The sequence below is a fragment of the Vitis riparia genome, chromosome 2, assembly GCF_004353265.1.
Source record: "Vitis riparia cultivar Riparia Gloire de Montpellier isolate 1030 chromosome 2, EGFV_Vit.rip_1.0, whole genome shotgun sequence".
In the NCBI taxonomy this organism is placed as follows: Eukaryota; Viridiplantae; Streptophyta; class Magnoliopsida; order Vitales; family Vitaceae; genus Vitis; species Vitis riparia.
Genome location: NC_048432.1, coordinates 5,954,946 through 5,970,617, shown reverse-complemented (window position 1 = coordinate 5,970,617; position 15,672 = coordinate 5,954,946). Strand labels below are relative to the sequence as shown.

General features: G+C 31.6%; 1 pseudogene; it reads right to left on the bottom strand.

Moving 5' to 3' along the window:
* Positions 1-4,422: 4,422 nt before the first annotated feature.
* LOC117929807 lies at positions 4,423-14,819 on the bottom strand (annotated as a pseudogene).
* Between the last annotated feature and the right edge of the window lie 853 nt (positions 14,820-15,672).

The window sequence follows — 15,672 nt, the reverse complement described above, 5'->3', positions numbered from 1 at the left end:
TTAGTTGTAAGTTAATGATCCTACGCTAGTCATAGTGTTTGAAACAAAGCTATTGAGTTTGCACAACAAATATGCATAAATTAAAACACAAAAAAAAAAAGGGCAAAACAATGAAAATAAGGAAAAAAAAAAAAGAAGAAAAAGAACTTGTTTCAAAGGGCCATGGTTTTATGTGTAGTTGTTTAGGTTGGATTTAGTATTATCATAGTTCCTATTAACTCTCAAACTAAAAATGATTTTTTTTTTTTTTTTTTTGAATCCAAAAGAGCTAGCGACTACATAGTAACTATTTTCAAAAATAATTCTGAAAATGGTTTTTAAAAATTGTCTTTTTGTATATAAAAGTCTATTTGAAAACTTAAAATGTTTTTAATATTTTAAATATGTTTTAAGAATAATTTTTATATTTAGTGTTTTATTTTTAATCCTTCTACATATTTCTATAATTATTTTTTAAAACAACCATAAAAAAAAAAAAAAACAAGTTAAAACAATTAAAATATGTTTTTTGAAAATATCTTATTATGGGGCGGGTTTTTTCGGGTACCCGCCCCGCCCCTAATGGGACGAGGTTTAAATTTAATAAACGGGTTTGAGACAGGTATGAGATTTTTTTTTAAACCCGGGGCGGGTTCGAATATTGCCTCATCCCGCCTCGCCCGACCCCAATTATATATAAAATTAATTTTAAAATTAAAATTAATTTAAAATTTAAAATTTTATTTTACTATGTTTAATATATAGATAATAATAAAAAAAAATTAATAAAATAAGTTATAAAAAATATAATAATATTATTATTTATAAAATATATTTATTTTAATGTAATTAAAAATTTTAAAAATAATTAAAAAAAAAACTAAATGGGGTCGGCCGGGCTGGGCCGGGTATGGGAATTTTCCCATACCCTCCCTGCCCTGCCCAGTCCCGTTTAATTTTTTAAACAGGACAGGGATGAGAATTGTTTTTAAATCCCAACCCCGTCCCGTTGCCATTCCTATTCTTAAGAACAAAAAATAGAAATGGGTTTTTGTTATCAAACGTATTTTCTATGTTTTTTGTTCTAAAGAACATAAAATTGTTCTAAATCCCTTAAACACTAATATTGGACCTTGTCCCTCATAACATAATGAATCATGATGAATCGATTGGTTTTTAAACTACTAAATCAGTTTCTTGATTAAAATTAATAAGCAAGCAGTCAACAACTCAAGAAGATAAAAAAATTAAGATGTAATCATATTTGGAAAGCGAGTATCTTTCACATCCAATCAAGCTAGAATAGACTTTGTATTGGAAGTGAATTAAGTTGCATTGAATTCAGATTTTAGAGTTCTATAATAACCTAATTTATTTCTAGGTCTTTTTCACAAATTCACACATCCATGATCTACACAATCACAATAAATGTAACTTAAAGCTAGCATTTGAAGTGCCATCCATAATCTACACTAAACTATTGAGCATGCTTATAATTTATAGAGTTAAATTTGTTTACATTTTGTATCATTGACTATGAATGTGTTTGGTACTGATTTTAGAAAACATTTTTTATTTTTCTAACACTTAAAAAGTTTTATTTTTTAAGTATTAGAAAAACTAAAAATACTTCTTAAAATCACCATTCTAAAGCTTTATTGATAGAATTATATTACTGCCACGCTAGGGTTAGTATTTATAAAAGGTGAGGTAAACATGTGTATGACTATAAAGTTAAATATGTATTATATATATGTTGTATGATTGACTATGCCATAGCCTTTTGGATATATACCATTTACAAGAGGCCATGTGGTGGCAGTTGTATCCAACAATATATATTTGGGAGAATTGTGTTTTAGGCCCAGCTAGGCCCAAAAATTAACAAATGGTCCATATATCTAACAAAATTAATATAAAGGCTATGAGATATTAACTAACCAATATGCCCTTCATTATTTCCAAGTCAGATGGTTGTAAATTAAAGTGGTTTCAAAGGTGTTAAACTTGAAATGCCATGTCATCTGACTGAAAAATCTCAAATAAATGGCAAAAAGGGTCACCACCCTCCTACCCCTTTCTCTCCCTCCGTAAACACCATGGTCAAAGACGAAGCCAACTATGAATGTCCCCCAATTGTGCAGCCGAGGATTGTGAGCAACTCAGAAAAGCCTTCGCATGTATGTGATCATCATTATTCCAAAATCGAAATGAGGGTGGGTGTGAATTAAATTTTTTGACATTTTGATTTCATCATGTTGGTTCCTTTGATGATGTGGTGGATGTTTGTTTACAAGGTTTGAGGAAAGACATCTGTTTTGATCTCGTGTTGGGGTGTTCTTAAAATATTTTGAACTTAATAACAGCGTGTTTTAGGGTGCAGGGTGGGGTATAAATGAGGCTTTGATCATATCCATCTTGCCTCATACGAATGAAGCACAAGCTAAGTAAATGAAAGAAACTTCCAATTAATCCGTTGAAAAAGATCTCCTATGGCATTTCAGCTGTTTGAAAATTCCTCAATTTATAATCTGGTTGTTGGGTTTATATTCTAGAGAATAAATGGGTACGGTGCAGACGGTGAGCTGTGGGGACTAGTTAGTGCACTTATGATGAATAGGAAACTAAATTGGGTTTCATTTTCCCCATTTTCACTGAGCCATGACATTGGGAAGTGGTTAACCGGCCCATATGCACTCGTTAAGTTGTACTTTGGTCAATTTCCTATAACTGTACAAGGCATTTACACTAAGTGTACAAGGCCAATGTACTAAATGTACAAGGGTGTACAAGGGCGTGTATCTTAAGGGTTTTTAAGTGATTTTGAAGAACTTACTCATTTACTTTTTCCAATCGTCGGGGACATTCCTCACACATATTGCTTGAATGGTGCCTCATTGCACGCATTTTATCTGATGGCTACCATGTTAATTCATTCTATTAGCTCCCCTACTAATGATGCATATGAAGCGAAACGAGGCTTAACTTTTTCCTCCTTTTCACTTATCTATGAGAGTGGAAGCATTGTTTTCCCACCCATATGCACTTGTTCGGTCGTCCCTATTATGGATTTCTCCAACTGTACAAGGCATTTACACTAAGTGTACAAGGCCAATGTGCTAACTATACAATGGTGTACAAGGGTAGCTAACTTGAAGGATTTCAAGTGATTTTCCAAAAATTCGTTGCACATTTCTTTTTTCATAGGGGGACATTCCTCGTACTCCCTCCTCATTTCCCTTCGTACAGATTCATTGGAATGTGCTAACAAATAAACAATCAATTACAAACTTCAAAGAAGAAGAAGAAGAAGAAGTTGAAAAATCAGTTGAGGGGAGTACTGCTAAACTTAAGTCAGGATACAAAAAGGTTGAGTTGGAAAAGGAATGTAAAAGCAAGAGTTGGAAAATCGGTTAAGTGAATCAATAATAACCTTAAGTTAGCACACAAAAAGGTTGAGTTGGAAAAGGATTGTGAAAACAGGCCTAAAGGATATGGGAATCTTAATGTCCAATTGGGAAAATAAACAATTAATTAGAAACTTCAATGACTTTGGCATTAAAGTAAATTCTGGAAAGTCCCCCTTTGTGTCATTTTCTTTGAATTATTTTAGCTAGGGACTAGCTAAGATTTGGTTAAAGGAGAAGAAATAAAAAGTTATTGGAAAACAGGTTGAGGGGAGTACTACTAATACTAAGTTAGGGCACAAAAAGGTTGAGTTGGAAAAGAAACATAAAAGCAGGCCTAAAGGATCTAGGAATCTTAAAGTTTGATTAGGCAATCAATTAAAAGCTTCAATGACTTTGGCATTACAGGAATTGTAGAAAGGCCCCCTTTGTTTCGATTTCTTTGAATCATTTTAGCTAGGGATTAGCTAAGAATCGGTTGAGGTAATTATGATTGGCATAAAAACAGTCTTGTTTGTCTTAGTCCTTTGTGTGCTCGAGTAGTGCATATGTCTTAGTTAATTCTTGACAACAAATGAATTACTCAAACATATGAAAGTTTGCAATTTAGTTGATTTTATCACCATAAGTTACATTGAAATATTTGTGAAAGTTTTTTAGGAATAGGACAAGGGTAAAATTGAAAAAAAAAGGAAGATGTACTCAACCAAAGAAAAGATTGACCTTCTAAATAGCTTACATGGAAAGAAAGAAAAGGGGACAATGAAAATGAATTGTAAAACTAGTTATAGAACTAGGCAATTAGTTCACTTGGGTCTGTCACCCAAGCCTTTCAAAGCTGTAATTTTCTTGAATTTCCCATTTATGTTGTTTGACAAGAATATAGTTAATTTGTTTATTTTCAACCAAACTAAGAATTAGAGGCATGCATTAATCTCTTCTATGATCCAATGGCCGTTACATGTAATATATTTCTAAAACATTAACAAAATAATTAGCTTTTCATTCCTTCTTTTGAGGAAACATCATGATACGCTGATGGAATCCTACCATTTATAAGAATCTTAGTTGTTGTATCAATCTTAATCATCCATATACAATGACCTTTCTTGCGACCAATCTTTACCACAGACTTGATATGCTAATATCAGTAGGTTCTATAAAATTTAAAAGCATTTTTTTCTTCTAATTAATACCATCATATTCATGGACATTTATCTGAACGACCAGGACCACCATAAAAGAAATAGGTTCCGAACTTGGACTTGGTATCTTTTTGGACTTGTAAATCATAGCAGGAAGGACTAGTGATAAGTGGTGCAAGATCGGGTGGGTTTCTGAGAGCGTTGGATTCATCTATGAGAGCAAGATTTCGGAAAAAACTGGATTTTCCAAACTTGTCACCAGGGAATCTGCCACTTCCCATTTTAGTTGCAGTGTGATGGCCTCCTAAATTTGAATTGAGGATCTCTCCACCCCAAGTTAGTGTGGTGAGAGTGGCACCTGAACTAGTGATGATGGAGGAAGGCCAATATCCTAGATCCTTATCTTGAAGCTTTACCCACCAATTTCCACTCTGGATGTCCTGCATTATTTTTCATTGTGCCAAATAATTAGGTTCATGAAATGACATGTATTTTTCCTAAAGTTTGAATTTAAGTTATGACTTGAAAGGGCTAATTCTATCATTACCAAACTTTTGTTTCATATCTGAAAACAATTTTAGTAAAATCACTCTATATAATAAAAGTTGCTATTGAACTTCAAAAAAAAAAAAATTATTTAACTTCAAAAGAAATCAACTCAAAAGTACTAGTCTGTTGAAAGAGTATTGTTTAACATGCATATTGAAATTGAATGGCATGCACTATATGCACATATATATGAAATAGCATCTCTGAGTAAATTGTTCCATATTCCACATATATTGCTTTAGTAGGTATCTGCATTACCTTGTATATAGTAATGGTGATGTAGAACTGGTTGGTGCCGTACTCTGAAACTGGTGTTATGGGACTACCAATGATGAAGTCACTAGATGTTTGCACGAAACCGGGGCAATCGAGATCATAGCAACCTCTGGTTCGGCCCAGACTTTGGTGCTGAAAACATTAGCATATTTTAACATACCAAACATATTATCTCATTCTAGAACAAAGTTTGTCTATGCTATATTTTGACTGAGTTGTTTTCCTTTTCTTTTTTCTTTTTCTTTTTTTGAATAGGCATTGCGTTTAAATTATTAAATCACTTTTCATCATGGAAAATTAGAAAAATTATCCATATATACATTAATGTTATCAGTGCATTAACATAAGAGGCCTACTTACTGTCCAGTGCAAGAAAAGCCTTGTCTTAGTGTCTTTGTATCTTCTTCGATTAACCTGGGAATTAACCATCAAATAGTCTATAAATCATCCGTACGTAATATATTTAAGTTCTAAGTATGACCAAAATTGTAAGAAAAATATTAAATGACTTATGACATATATATAGTTACATCTATTTCTTTCAACCATAGCATTGTAATAATACACAACAATCTAAGGGATGATACTACATGCGACCTTCCTATGCCAGATGATAGGATTCCACGCCAACACATGCTTTTGCTTTTATATATAGGAAGTTAAGATGATAACCACTAGCTTAAAATAGTAATCTAGTTAAGACTCCACCTATCACGAGTCACATTTCGCTAAAACACAAATTATTTTTGCTTTAATATTGCACAACATGATGATAATTAAGTGATCCTTTTCATAAGATTGCCCTATCAACTAAAAGTTCTTATAACACATGAATTCACCATATAGTCAAAAATAAACTTCATATGTTCTTGACATGAACTACAACAAAAGATTTGAGTTAATAAAAAAGTTGAGTAGCCACCTTTTAAATGAAAGACCATCTTGTTCCCTAAGTGTTTAGTACTACAAGAATTAATAACAAAAACTTATTTACAAAAATCTCTACTAACACCCGGCTAATTAAGAAGGAAAAACACATTAGTGCAACATATACCATTTTATGGTCGAAATGTCTTTAAAACCATTACAACTAAGTGACCATGGCCTCATTTCAACTAAAAGCTAAAGCCAAATTCACAACTTTTAAAAAGTAATATTATATAATAAAAGTCTTGTTAAACATCAAATAACTTCTTGCATGAGCCAAAATATAGTTTCTACAGAAAGTAACATTTTATTGACTTGCATATTAAGCTCTTTTGAAGTCATAAGCTCTTTGAACAAAATTAGCCAAATAGATATAGAAGCTCCTATCAAGCTAAAAAAAAATAGGTTTTGACTATTCAAACAAGGCCTGAATATGAAGTTATGTATTTAATGGAATATGAACAACAAAAATATAGCAGTGATTACAATAGGTTATCACCTAAACTTCATGTGCAAAACTAATTGCACATATCACTGAGATTTAAAAAAAAAAAAAAAATACCTGAGTCAATTTTAAAATTTCCATGCCTCTAAGAGTAAGTAAAGAAATACGAGCCTTATATATATAAAACCAATTCTTAAGGATGAATATAAATTTTTAAACGAATTATAGTGGAAATATACTTCCACCAATCAAGTTAATCCTAATGGTAAAATTTTGATTCGAGAAGTAAATACATTTTCATTGAACTTCTCCACAACAAAAGAACAACAATTGAATGATCTAAATCAGATGCAGAATTTAAATGCTCATACAAATTAGAACACTAAAATATAAATTAATTATTGGATTGTTCTATTATTTTGAAAGGTTATGAGTAGCCCAGGTGGATCCCTTAGTGGGTTGGCCCAAGTATGAGATTAGTATTAGAGGGAGGTTTTTTACCATCTAATCATAATACCTCCTCTATCTCTCTCCATCTAAATCAAAAGATTTGAGAACTATTCCAAAGAATAGTTATTGAGCCATGGATGTTTTATGGGTGATTTTAACCCCACATACCATGAGCATTCATAGGCATTTTGAAGTATTGAGGCTATCCAAACATAAATTAACTTTATGTATGAAACACTTCCGACAATACATACTTTCTTATTAATGAATAAAAAGCTTTTAATTATAATATATTTGAATTTTCCCTCAATAATTTTCAATTTATTGTTAGGATAGAGTCTTTAAAAAGTATGACATAATGTAATAATATATGATTTTATTAATATCTATATTATGATTTTGAAGCACTTACTTACATCACTTGCATTATACATAATTTGGGTGCATTAGAAATTATATAGAAGATCTAAGTCATAGATTCCTTATAAGTTGATGAGTGGCTTACAAATGATTCATGAACTTAGATAATCCATATGAGGTTGTAATACACTATCTCCTAATTGGAGAGATGACTTTTTTTAGTCATCAAAATGGGTTTCCCATGGTGAGTACACTTATAAGCATGGTTACATATTAGATAGGACTTATGGTATATCATGACATTAACTATCAAGTAGTCATGATTTTACTATGTTACTATGTTATTTGAATTATCAACCTTGAGAGAAAATTGAACTAGTGTTGAGTTCTTCATTAACTTTGACCTACCAGTGAGATCCTGAGGTAGTCATATTTTTTATAGATTGTCATTGTTGATTAAGGTAAGTGACAACAGACATTTTGGAGACAAGCACTATGATATCTCATGATTGAGATCGATGAGGTATTCCTTTAAGTGATTGTGAGGATTTGTGATCATAAAATTTGTGGAGTTGCAATAATTCCATTAGTGGATTTAATATACGCTCTTAGTAAAATAGACTACTATTCCTTTGATTATTGTTTTTTGTGTATTTAATCATATGATGGGTAATTCCTTACTTCTTTCCAATCTTTCTCATCATTTACTTCATCCTTCGTAACTATTGCAATTAGTTATAAATATTATCATATTCATGGCATTAGAATAATTACTATGATTTTACACTTTTATTTCCTTGATTTCCCTTTCAACATATTGTCTATTTGCAAACCTGACTCTCACTTGCACTATTCAATCAAATTTTATCCTTCACATTGTATCATTCAGGATATAAAGAGTAAAAGGACGATTTTTGGGGGATTTGAAAAAAACTACTTCTAGCCATTGCACAAGTCCTTAGTTATCCATACTACTACTCCACATGGTACTGCATGGCACTATCATCTTGGTGACCCTTCCTCTGTCAATCTTCATCAATTGGTTCTTAAGACAATTTGGACTTTCAATAATGAAATATATATTTTGTTGCTAAATAATCTATTTTCTTGTAGTGATTGTGAATCACGTGTCCTCATCTTTTAGAGCTTTCTTTACATCTCTTTCTTCAATTACTTTTTCTAAGTCTTACAATAAAGTTTTTTCTCATCATGGCTGAGGGAGAGCAATTAATGGAAGAGAAAATGCATGCTTTAAAGTGAAATCATAACTAGGATCTTATTTCTAAGCCTACTAACGTTGTAGTTGTTGGCTGCCACTTGTTATTTTCCATCAAGCACAACCTTAATGCTACAATTGATGGATTGAATGTTTGTTTGGTAAGAAAAAGGTACACTTTAACTTCCAGCCTCGACTTTATTGAGACTTTTTTTCCTGTTACCAAACTAAATTTTGTATGGGTTATCATATTTTTGCAGCAAATCAAGATTGACTCTTCACCAACTCAATGTAAACAATGCATGTCTTCATGGTAACTATAATCAAATAGTGTTTATAGTTTAATCACCTAGGTTTGAGTGTAAGGGGGAGTATGTTTGTCAACTAAAGAAGTCTATTCATGGACTTAAACCATCTCATGTACTTTTGAACTTCATCGGCATATGTTGATCTTGAAATTCATAGTAAGAAATTAAGAGCTTAACATTGAAATTATGATATTGTATGAGTTTTCTCATAGAAAGAAGATTACACCGAACACGGAAAGTAGAATTCAATGTCAAAACTTCTGAGATAGAAATTGAACCCTTTCCTACAACTAATGATAAAGATCTATATGTGATTTCTCACTTTTTGCTTCCCTAAACATAAAATGTTAATGGAAAACAAATTTGACAATCTAATCATAAGATCAAAAGCCCTAGAATTAATGATCCAAGGGTTGGTTTGTTAAATAAAGTATGGGGTTGTTAAATAAAGTATGAAGGATATTAGGAAGGTCTCCAGATTCTATGGTGAAGAAAGAGGAGTTTTTAAGCTAAGATTGTTCTTAACTCGTAAACCTATACAATTATAGTAGTTGCTCCTTGGTGAAAAAAAAAAAAACATATATTTCTTTGCTTCCTCCAAAAATTGTCTTTATACAAAATAAAAATTATGTTTCTTTTCTACATCTGCTGGTACTATAGACTATTAGTAGTACACTTCCACTCATTATCAGCATATAGATCATATTCTTGCTAGAGTCCACTTAACATGGGATAATAATTGGTGACAGAAATATTCCCTTGTTTAGTATCATGACGTCTAGTCCTAAGTTTAAATTGTTGAGTAACCTTGCCTAGATTTATGCAATCCTCATTAATAGTCTCCCACAACTCCTTCGTTGTTAGTGAGAATAGATAAACCTAACTAATCTCTAATTCCATGGGCTTGATTAGCCATGATATTACCATGGAATTTTTAGCATCCCACTACTTAAATTTTGGATCTCCAATCATCAAATCTTGTTTGATTCATCAAGAAGACCCATTTTTAATGTTCCTTCCAAAACAAATCCACAAATGAGACAATAAGTGAAAATATATTAAAATATTTAATCTATGGCCGTTATCTATAGAGTAGGATTCCTTAACTACATTTAAATTTTTAAAAATAACCTCCAAAGTAATGTCAAACTTTTATTAGAACTAAGAGCTATGAACAAGATTCTATCAGAATTATTATAACAAACAAACCAACGGATATGGAGCAAACTATGCTAAAAAAATTTACCCTAAGAAAACCTAATGCTTAGCTGCAATAAAGGTCAATTGAGACAAAGAGGTGAAAAAGGAAACAAAACATGAGAAAAGGTTCAAAGAGGCCCTTAAACATGCTTTAATACCATGAGAATTCTAGGTAAAAAAATTGGCTTTTATATTCCACTAATAGTGGTACATCAGGAGGGTTGAAAATGATGGCTTAATAAGAATTCTAGGGTTTTCAAATTGAGATAGATATTGAGAGAGAACAAGAATTCTCATTATTCCATAGATACAGGAACCCGATTCACTTCAATGGGATCTTTCATTCATATTTCTTTCCACTAGGAATGTGCCTTCCTTTGTTGACACTAGAGGAGCTACTACTATCATGGGTTTAGTATTCTTCACTGACATGATGGGAACCAAGACTGAAAAACTTACTTGATAAAGTGAAGAATAGGGATCACCTGTCTTATCTTACTAGATGTTTCGTAGTCCATACAAGCCTTTTCCACATAAAAATGAAATTTTTTGTTGCAATAAAAGTAGAAACAATGAGAATAATTTAAACATAGAAAATCGGTAGTAAATGAGAAGACCTTAAACATAGAAATTAAAAGTTATTAAGATACAAATAAGGAATCTAATAGCTACATAATCATACAACAATACAAAATATTTCCAACAAATTTAATTTCCACATAGAAGTAAGTTGTATCCAAGTATTGAAGAGGCTTGCCAATAAGCTATTGTCACCAAACCCAAGATCTCCTACTATATGACTAAAGCATGCTAATTTATGTCTAGTCTATTAGACAATAACAAGTAGGAAACTAACAAAATATTTCAATATCTCAAAGGAACCTTCACTATTGTCTTTATCTATGCAAAACCATCATGTCTCCTTCTTAGAGCGAGGGTTCCTTGATGTAGATTGAGCCTCTTATCCTAATGATAGGCAATCAACCTTAAGTTATTCCATCTCCCTTGGACAAAATTTGGTCATCTAGAGCTCCAAGAAAAAACACACCATCTATTTTTCCATCATGAAGGAAGAGTACCGGAGTCTAGTCCATGCAAGAATCCTTTTAAAAGAATTGTGAGTTCCACAAATTTAAACACTAGTTATCTAGTGTGACAACAATATGCATAGAAAAGACTATTTACTCATCTTAATTTTAACTAAAAACATACAAGCATGTAGATTAGAGAATGAGCAAATAGAATTATCAATTTAAAATTTTTGAAATTAAAAAAAAATAGAAAATGCTCTAAACCTTAATTGTGTAGTTTTATAGTTGTAAACCTAAATTACATTGTTTTACTTCAATTCTTTGTAGCACCTATGGGTAATAGTCTGTATATAGAGAATAATTGTGAAGGAAAAGTGAGTGTAAGGGAGGGAATTTTATCTTATTCTACTATGTATCTTTCTTTTCTTTCCTAAATTATTTGTTACCTTTGTTTTCTTTTCCTAAATTATTAATTTGTTGCAAATTCATATATTTCATATAATTTTGTGAGATATTTCAATGTGTCATGTCGTCCATATTGTATGTGTCATTGTTCTATGATGTTGCATTATTATTTAGATATGAATTGGTATGAGGTATTATGGCTTTCATTTTGTGGAGGCAGTTCATGGTATGTTTACATTGTAGAAATCATATGGTTTATAACATTGACAAGTAATATTCGAAGGATGGATTAGTATGTGGGGAGTATCTGTGATAAGCTGCAATCATTATACTTGGATATATTGTTTGTGTGGAACCTTAGATCCTTGGGTGACAATCCCTAAAAATCTCGAGGAAGACACTCCAATGCGGGTGTATGAGGTTGGTCTTATGCCTAGGTTTTAGTCCCTAAGACACTGGATTAGTCCTACCTTTGGGTTGTTGTCTCAAAAGACATAGAGTTTGTCCTATCTTTAGGTATCAGTCCCAAAAGATGCAAGATATGACTTGTCCTTGAGTGGTAGTCATAACAATGAAAATAATATGTACATTGGTGGGAGAATGGATGAGGCTAAGTAAAGATGGAACCCTCTATAATTAACTTTTATTTATATGTAAGATTATTGTGTATTTTCTAATGATTAAAAAAGTTAAAATGCATGTTGCTCTATGCTCATTTTAGTTTGATTCATTTTTTAATGACATACATGGGATGAGCATAAACTTTCTCACTGAGCTATGAACTCACCCTATTCTTTCTACTCTTAGTGCAAGTTGAAAGCCACTTGTACGTGGGAATTGATGTTTGAGCTTTAGATATGGTAGTAATTGGTTATTGTTTTGTTCATATTGAGAGATCTTTTTAGATTTGTCTTTGTATTATAGGATGGCTAAATCATTTTGGAAAATGATGTAGTTTATGTTTTGTACACTTCTAATAAGGGTTACTCTTAGTGAACCACGAGGTTTTGGCATGCACAAAGTAATGTTGTACAAGTTTTCATTATGATAAATGATAAATAAAATGCACTTTGTTGATTATCTATATGCTAGGTTTTATATCAGAATTGTTTCTCCTTATACGTATCTCCACATCCTTATTTTCCACAAATTTACCTGAAACTCATCATCTTATTCTTAGGTTTTGGAAGCACTAATTGAGTCTAGCATTTATAGGATTAATCAGTGGATCCAAAATATGAGGCATAGCACATCAAAACCTATATATCACAACTAAACATAAACAAAACACAAGAAGATTATAAATAATTTGATAATCATAAAAGAAACAAAAATCAAATGTTGTGGAACCCGCTTATCCATAAGGAAACAAAAAATATGACCAAAGGAATTAGGCCCAAATGCTCCATAGTCGTTTATTGGGAAATACAAGACAATTGTACAAAGTTCAAAAATCCCACCCAGATCTGAATAGAACAAAGACTACACAAAAATAAATAAATATCCCCTGAAAATATTGACAATATTCATCTATTTTTGGAGAAGGAATTCATTAAGTTCAAATTTTAGATTTAAATAGGATACATAAATTCAATTTATTTTAGATCTTTTCAAAACTTATTGTAGACTTTCTCCTATGGATATCATTCATTTTGAAATACAAATCAACCACCCTAGCAAAAAGGATTAGAACTATGGAATTCTGATACTACAAGTAGGAAATATATTAGATAACAGTTTTATTTTTTGAACCATATATAGCAGTAGGGAACAATATAAATCCCTCAAATTGGTCTTACTGCTAGAAAAAATAATCTAAACTACAATAATTCTACACTCAATCGTCTAAATAGGATGGCAAGATCTCACACTAGAACTCTGGTATGTATGAGTGGTTGGGCTCATATCTACTAGCCCAAAATTTTAATCCAACCCGAACTCTCATCATAAATGGGTAAATGGATAAGCCACATAAACTTATTAACTTACACCCAGAAATATAACATTGTAATTGAATACTTCTTAGTAATATAACCTTATTAACTTAAGAAATTTACCAAAAAAAAATTAAGTTATATAGTTCAAAATAAACTTTATACAGCCCACATTCATTTTTCTGAATGAGAAGCTTGAGACAAAAATAAAATAAAACAAAATAAGGCAATTGTTGAAATTTCAGGGCATAATAGGAGAGGCATACCATCCATCCTGCCTCAATAATGTCTGTGTTTGCTATAACAGAAACTCGAGCTAGACTGTATTCTTGATCATTCGTGTAAGGGTTCCACACATTTATTCCCGCTTTCAGTCCATGGAAATTGAGTCCGCTTACAGATACTTGAGCATACTAGTCCATCCATATATTCATTCATAAGGACATAACTAAACAAATGAACTTGAAAGGAATGCATCAACTAATAAAATTCTTCAGTTAGAAGAAAATTTGATCATTGAACCATAAACACAACTAGAGTTGAAAAAGCACCTCACTATAGGAAACGCCTTCTAAAAGCTGTGATTATGTGGGGTTGCAGATGGATTTAGCGGCACAGAGTGATGGTGATGATCATGTTTTCGGGTTCTACGAAAAATAGGAATCGTTCCCTCTGGGCACTTTCCATGACCATGCCAAGGTTGAAAAAGCTTTGCTTGGGAGTCATCTGCTTTAAGTCCACTGGGATATGAACTGGGTTTCATCTTTAAAATTACATTAAGTCCCCCTGTAAGAAAGTTTCTGATTGAAAATATAACATATATTACTTGTAGGGAGAAAAAAAACTTTAAACAGAAAACCTGTATTGTGTGATTTTTGAGCAGTGGATGATCAAAAGAAGGCTGCTGGTAGATATCAACACAGTCAATGGCGTCTCCATCTTCAATCTGCAAGAGTTTGTAACCTTTGAACTTTCAGAAAATTGGTCATATAATAAACCAAACAAAAAATGAGATGAAAGAAAAGAAAAGCGATCAAGGAGTTAATATATATAATAACCTGTAGTGTTTTGAGTGTTCCTCTATGCAGTATCACTTCGACAAACGGAAGGCTCAGTGCATTACCATGGATGGTAATCAAAAGAAGTATCCAGAGTGCAAGTTTGGTGCTGCGGATGGCATTAGCCATTTCCAGATCAATATCTCCTTTTTGAATTGTACTATTGGGATATTAATTAATATTAAGTCCATTGTCTTTACCCAGCTGGAAAGTTCCAGGAAGATCTAGTCAGTTTTGATTTATATATTAATTATTTGTTGAAGAATATGATACCAACGTAGTCTACTTCGATCCTTTTGATATTTCCATGAGGAAAATTATTATTCTTAATAATTACATCCAGTTTTTTAAACGAATTCTTAATTATTATTCCCATATAATATATGTAAACAAGCTTTCCCTTTTTTTTTCCCAATGAAATATATAAGCTTTTCTTAGTTACAACAAATATGGCCTTTTGGCACTAATTAATTTGTCGCTAAAAGATAACACTAAGTCAGTTGTAGATTAATAATTACATTGCTGATTTTTCAAAAATAAATAAATAAAGATTAATAATTACATGTAGTTCTGTATTGATTCAATTTACACTTATATTTTATAATAGATTGGGTATTATTATTCTTTTAATATTAGAATTTTGCCTTCTTTGAAGAATTTGAAGACTAACTATGGAGGAACATAGACTCAATTCATTCTATGATACTCTTATTACAATGAAAGAAAGCATAAATAAATAGCCTACAGATATGAGACAATTCCGGACTGGTATACTATCACCGGACGGAATTTCCCTTACATGGAAAGAGAATAAACTCTTACATGGAAAGTGAATAAACTATTACATGGAAAGAGAATAAACTCTTACATGGAAAGTGAATAAACTATTACATGGAAAGAGAATAAACTCTTACATGGAAAGTGAATAAACTACCTTGCTAGAATTACTCCTAAATCAATTATAATAAAGGCAGTATATTTC